This window comes from Tyto alba, unplaced genomic scaffold, assembly GCF_018691265.1.
Source record: "Tyto alba isolate M040663 unplaced genomic scaffold, T.alba_DEE_v4.0 Super-Scaffold_9, whole genome shotgun sequence".
Taxonomy (NCBI): Eukaryota; Metazoa; Chordata; class Aves; order Strigiformes; family Tytonidae; genus Tyto; species Tyto alba.
In genome coordinates this window covers 40,211,018-40,217,017 of record NW_024881330.1, presented here as the reverse complement: position 1 = coordinate 40,217,017, position 6,000 = coordinate 40,211,018, and the positions used below count along the sequence as shown (strand labels likewise).

At 60.1% G+C, this 6,000-nt stretch overlaps 1 protein-coding gene across 1 annotated transcript in view; it reads left to right on the top strand.

Annotated features, from left to right (window-relative positions):
- The first annotated feature begins 1,750 nt into the window (after positions 1-1,750).
- Positions 1,751-6,000, top strand: part of CHD7 (chromodomain helicase DNA binding protein 7) — a 133,017-nt gene continuing 128,767 nt past the window's right edge. Inside the window, 2 exon segments of the mRNA XM_042785780.1 lie at positions 1,751-2,306; positions 4,610-4,713. The gene's annotated coding sequence lies outside the window, so the exon portion shown is untranslated.

The following is a 6,000-nucleotide window of genomic DNA, read 5'->3' as shown; positions in this document are numbered from 1 at the left end:
TGTAAACCGAGCGAATTTGGTGAAGGTATACTTGGGGCACGTGCTGCTGCTTCCACGTTTTTTTGTTGTGTTTTTTTTTTTTTTAAACACTATTTCCACTTGCTTTTTTTAACTTTATGGAAGACCGTGGTGAAGAACAGGGTTACGTATTCTACCACACCGTCGCGTGCCATCGGCTTTTCGGCACGTTTTTCAGTTGAAAGCAGGGGACAGCGTCACCTCCCCGGCTGCTGGCCCCCTCTCTGCGTGGGCGCGGGGGCCTCGCCGGCCGCAAACCGGCCCTTCTCCCCAAAAGGTGCTTTCCCCCTAAACCCAAGAGAGGTTGGGTAGGCCAGGCGCGCACGCCATGATGTGGAAGAGTTCCAGACTTGCTCCGGAGAAGCCTCCAATGTTTCCGGGGCTGTAGCGGCCCGTCCCGGCCGCAGCACCGGCGCGGACACCTGGACCGAGGGAGCCGAGGGCCCACGGAGCCAGGGGAGCTTTTGGCATCCACGTCGCCCCGCTCCGGCTTGCTAACCGGGTGTGAAGGGAGCGTAGGGGAAAAAGCCGTGCGAGATCCTGCGAAGACACCTTCTCTCTCCCCCCATAGGCGAGGTGTGCGTGTGGGTGCACGAAAAGCCCCCTAAAAAGGAGGAACGGGGGGGGGGGTGGGGCGTGGAAGGTGGAAGGAGGAGGGTGCCCCTACCCAGCAGCGCATGACTTTTTCCTTCCCCAACCTGCTACAAACAACGATGGTGAAGAGTTTACCCGCGTCAAATGACTCGCTGAAAATTCCTGTAAGGCAGAGCATCTTTACACTGGGTTTACATTTTAATCTCTTTATACTTGGAAGGCGCATATTTAGTTTCCCGAGCGCTGCAGGGAAGACCGTTAAGCGCGCTTCTACCGGTAACCACTTTTTTGGTGGGATTTTTGTCCCATTTACTTACGGCATGAGTTTGTTTCGGGTGCGTATCGCGGATGTGAGTGTGGGGCTTAGGGACACGGCGGCTGCAGGGCTCGGCGGACGCCCCGGGGCCGGTACCGGGGGGGGCGGGGAGCGGCCCCGCCGGGCCCCCGCGGGCGGGGCAGCGCTTAATGGCCGCTTCCCTTTGAAAACCCGGCCCGGTCGGGCCAAAGTCCACCCGAAATCGCGGACTCGAGCGATCCCGCCCCGCCTCGCCTCGGCGGCGGGGGGGGGGGGGGTGGGGGGTGGCGGGCAGCCTCCCGGGGCGCCTCTCGGTTTCACTTCGCCGCCGCGTTTGGGAAGTTTGAAGCGCGGCGGTGACACGGTGACACCCCCCGTTCCCTCCCCCCCTCCCTGCCTCCGCCGCCCCCCTCTCCCGGGCTTCACCGGGAGTTTCCCGGGACGGGACGCGGCGCTGACCCCACGGTGCGGGGCTGCCCTGCCCGGTCACCGGCAGCCGGGGCGGAGCGGCGGGGGGGAGGCCCACGGACGAGACGCCGGCCCCCGCCCCGCGGCAGCGCTTCCTCGCCCCCAGTGTCCCCCGACCGATGCTGCGGGCGGGCGGTTGTTTTTTTTTTTTTTTTTTTGTCTTTCCTTTTTTTTTTTTTTACCCCCCCCTTTCTCTTTTTTTTCTTTTTTTTTTTTTTTTCTTTTCCTCCCCCCCCCCCTCTCTCCTCGTTGCATAAATTATACCGGGCGGGGCGGTGACGTCGCGGGGGGGGCGGGGCGCGCGGCGGCGCTCGCCCCCGGGGAGGGGGCGGTGTCGGGGGCGCGCCTTGTGGCGGCGGAGGGAGGGGAGGGGGGGGCGGGGGCGGGCGGGCGCAGGGGGCGGCAGCCGCGGCAGCCGCCTGGCTGGTGTCGCGCTCGGCTCGGCTCCGGCGGGCGCGCTCGCTCGCTCGCTCGCTCGGGAACTATCGGATTAAACTTGAATCGAGTGAAATTACACAAAGGAGCGAAGCGGAGCCGGGACCCGGCGGGAGACCCCCGAAACTACCCGAGACCCGCGCTGACCCTTCCTCTCCCTCCCTTCCCTTCTCTACCCCTCCTTCGCCCGCCCGCCCCGGTCAGGGATCTCCCCCCCCCCCCCCCCCCCTCTTAGCCCAGCCCCGGTGCGAACGAGCAACTCCGTGCGTGCCTGTGTGTGTGTGAGACCCGCACCCCGCCTCACCCCCCCCTCCCCACCCCTCCTCTCCAACCCCCCCCCCCGCCCCCCCCGCCCCCCCCCCCCCCAATCCGCGGCCGGCGGCACTAACTCCGGAGCGTGTCCCCTCCTCCTCCCCGGCCCTTCGGCGGAGGGCAGCGAGGGAGCGAGCGGGGGACACCGGTCCCCGACGGCCCCCGACGGCCACGCACCGGCCCGGTGAGTGACCCCGCACCTCGCTGGGCGCGGAGGGAGGGAGAGGGAGGAAGGGCGAGCGCCGGCCATGGAGCCGGGGACCCGCGGCAGGTCCCCGGCCCCGGCGGAGCGGAGCGGCGGTGCTGGCTGCCGGCGGCGGCCCCGGGGTGGTGGTGGTGGTGGGAGGGGGGGCGGTGGGGATGCTGCTCCCCGCCGCGGCTCCGGGCGAGGCGGGGCGGGGGGGGGGGAGAAGAAGGAGGAGGGGGGGGGGGGTGTCTCAGCGGGGCACTTCCCCGGGTGTAAATGGCTTTTTGTTGTGCTGCGGCCGGCCGGCCGCCTGCCTCGCCTCGGGGGAGGGGAGGGCACCGGGGGAGCCGGAGCGGCGGCGCCCCTTCCCTTCTTCCCTTCCCCGCCCCCCCCCCCCCCCCCCCCCCTCGCTCCCCGCTTCTTCTCCGCAAGTTTGGAGGGTGACTAAAAATCCGGGAAAAGTTGAGCGAAACTGCGCGGCGGGGGCGGCCGGGGCCCAGCGGCGGCCGGGCTGGCCGCGGGAGCGCTTCCCCCCGCTGACCACGCTGACGGCTCCCGGCGGCCGCGGCGGCACAACGAGCGCTTTTAACAAAAGTGGGGGCGCTTCCCCGCCGCGCACGGCCCGGCCCCGGCCCCGGCCCCGGCACCGCCCCGCTCCCCGCACATGGGCCGGCGGGGCCGGGGCCGGGCCGCAACGGGGGGCACCCCCAGCGGAGGCCGGGCGGTGGGTGGCGGCGGGCGGCAGGAAGGCGGGCGGGGAGGGAGGAGGAGGAGGAGGAGGAGGAGGGAGGCGGGAGCACGAGGTGCCGCTGCGGCCGCCGGTGTGCGCGGCGGGGGGATCGTCCTGCCCCGGCGGCGGCGGCGGGAGGGAAGCGGAGGGGGGTTGGCGGGGGGGGGGGGGGGGGGGGGGCCGGGCGCTCTCTCCGTCGGCCGGAGAAGAAAGGGGAGCGGGGGAGGGAAGGAGGGAGGGGACGGGAAGGGAAGACGCTACCGAAGGCAGCCGGAGCGGTGCCGGCGGACGCCGCATAATAGGGGCTTCACCCCGCCGGGCACCGCGCTCCGCCGGGGCGGGCGGTGCCGCCGCCGCGCACATGGGGTCGGGGCCGGGGCGCTCCCCGCAACACCCCCCCCCCCCCCCCCCCCCCGCCCCGTTCCGGGCCGTTTGGAGGGTGAGCGGAAAAAGGTGGTTTGAGGCCAAGCGGTCAGGGCGCGGGGGGGGGTTGAGGGGGGGGGGGGTGTGTGAGGCTGAGGGGAAAGGCGGGGGGGGGGGGGGCGGTCGCGGCTGCGTGGGGCGGTGGGATGGGGGGGGGGGTTGAGGAGGGGGGAGCGGGCAGCGCGCGTGTGCGTGTGTGTGTGTGCGGTGGCGGGGGGAGGGAGGCGGGGGGGGGGGCAGGGTTGTTAGTGAGTCTCAGGGAGAAGGCGCTGCAGGCAATGAGCAGCCATCATTACGTTGCCTTCGTTTATCCCGGTAGCGTTACATCGGGGGGGGGGGGGGACGCGCTCCCACGCCGGGGGAGCCCCCGCGGGAGGGCCCCACGCCGCCGGACCGGCCTTCGCGGGTGGGTGTCTGGGGGGGGTGATGTGGGGGGGGGTGTGTGTGTGTGTGCGCGGGGGGTCAGGGCGCCTGGGAAGGGGGTGGCTGCGGGGCACGGGCTGGAAATGGAGCCGGTTTCCGCGGCTCACTCCTACACCCCGCTCACGCCCGGGTTGAAACTAGTTGTTTTTTAAACAGACAATGGACAAAAGGAAAGTCGCGGTGCCCGGGAGTTCCCTGCCCACGGCCGGGGCCGCTCGGCGCGCCGCGCAACTCTCCCGCACTTCCCCACTTTCTGCCTTTGTTTTCGTTTGGGAAGGGGCCGAGCGTGCCTTCCAACTACAGAAAAGGGCGATTTTTTTTGTTGTTGTTTTTTTTTGTTTTGTTTTTACGTTTGCGAGAAGCCTTTTTTTTTTTTTTTTTTTTTTTCCCTTTCCTCCCCACCCCTCCAGCCACTTGGTCTTTCGAGGATGATTTTTTTTTTTTTTTTTTTTTCTTTTTTCTTTTTTGGCTCGGGGAATATCAGAATAACCTCGATGCGATAAGTTTGTTTCTGTGTCGGTGTGCGTCTCGAATTTACTTTCATCAGAGCAGATTGCGAGCTGTGTTTATCCTAGAAGATGGCTTTCGGGAGAATGTGTTTGCCTTTTTTTTTTTTTTTTTTTTTTTTTTCCTGTTCTTTTTTTCTTTTCTCGTGGTATGTGGGACTAGCGGAGATACAAACAAGCAAGTTGAACAAAAAATGTTTCTGTTCATTTCCTCACAGATCATCCATTCTAACGACGACAAAAAAATCTTAATGACTATGACCTTAGCAGCATGGGTAGCTGATTTATCCCAATTATAAATCCCGTTAGTTTGCGGTAATGTGTGAGTATCAATATATAATTCATATTAAAAAGCATGATCGGTAGTTATTATTATTTTTTTGAAATAAAAGTTGAAATCCATCGTTTTCCAATGAGAGTGCTGCATCTGTCGCTTGGAGTGTTTTTGTCTCGCTGTTGCACAACAGAGGCTCTCTAGTCTTTAACCTAAAATGGCAGCTTTAATTTGACTGGGGCCCATTCATTGACAATGATAATAAAAAGGCTGAAAGCTAAATGTAGCTGGATGCTTGGGGCACGTTTGCAGAACTCTCTCCTTGCCATTGCTAGGCGCTGCTAAGAGAGGAACTTCGACTCTCTCTAGTTTCTATCCTCAAAGTTTCCAACACTTTTTTTTTTTTTCCTTTAAAAAAAAAATTAAAAAAAAAAAAATCACGTTGCTCTCCATAAAATACATTCTAGACGGCAAGGTTGCTGACAAACTTAATGGTGAGGAGATAGTTAGAGAGGGCTTCTTCCGAGAGGTCTGCCTTCTTAGCAGCGGCGGAAAAATTCTAGTAAAACCTTTTAAAATAAGATGCAGTCCGAGGGAAAATTAACCATTTGTTTCTGAGGTTCGTAACAGGTGATTAGAAGAATTACTTTCTGTACGTTTTCCAATCTCCAGCTACTAAAAGGGGGAACGTTGCTTGTTTCCTCTTGTTTGGTGTTGTAAATGTGCTCAGGGTTTCGCAGAGATCCTTTTGATAGCGTGCTGTTTTCCTCTAGGATAAAACCACAACTGTTTGGAAAAAGTAATTATTTTTTGTGTGAGACGTCAGTTGAAGTTTGAAACAGTTTTACAAAACAGAGTTTCTCCCCTACTATAACATTGGGAAATGCCACAGATTCACACATCCCCTGTCCTGCGTTTCTGTTAACCTAAACTGCTTATTTTCAGTCTCTTTTGAGCTTTGTTTTTTAGTAAGAAATATGTGAAGATCATTATGGAAGCTGTAGAACAGGCTCTCAGGCAGAGCGTTAAATGCTTGTGATTGCAAGTTTTAACTGAATTAGTGATTCACTGATACTAATTGGATAATCGTATCTGACCAAATATATTACTAAATATTTAACAGTTTAATGATATTTCTGTTAGTACTTGTAAATCCTGGCTAAGTTATTTAAACAGTGGAAAGAACTTGCTCAGATTCGAAACCCAAAACGATTTTATTGCCTCTTCAGTAATTAAGGAAAGTTTTCATCATGGGTAAGGATCACGCAGTCCTTTTAGGAAAATAAATAAGAGTTTCGAAGGAGGTGGTGGTGTAAAAACATGGGACAAAGCGAG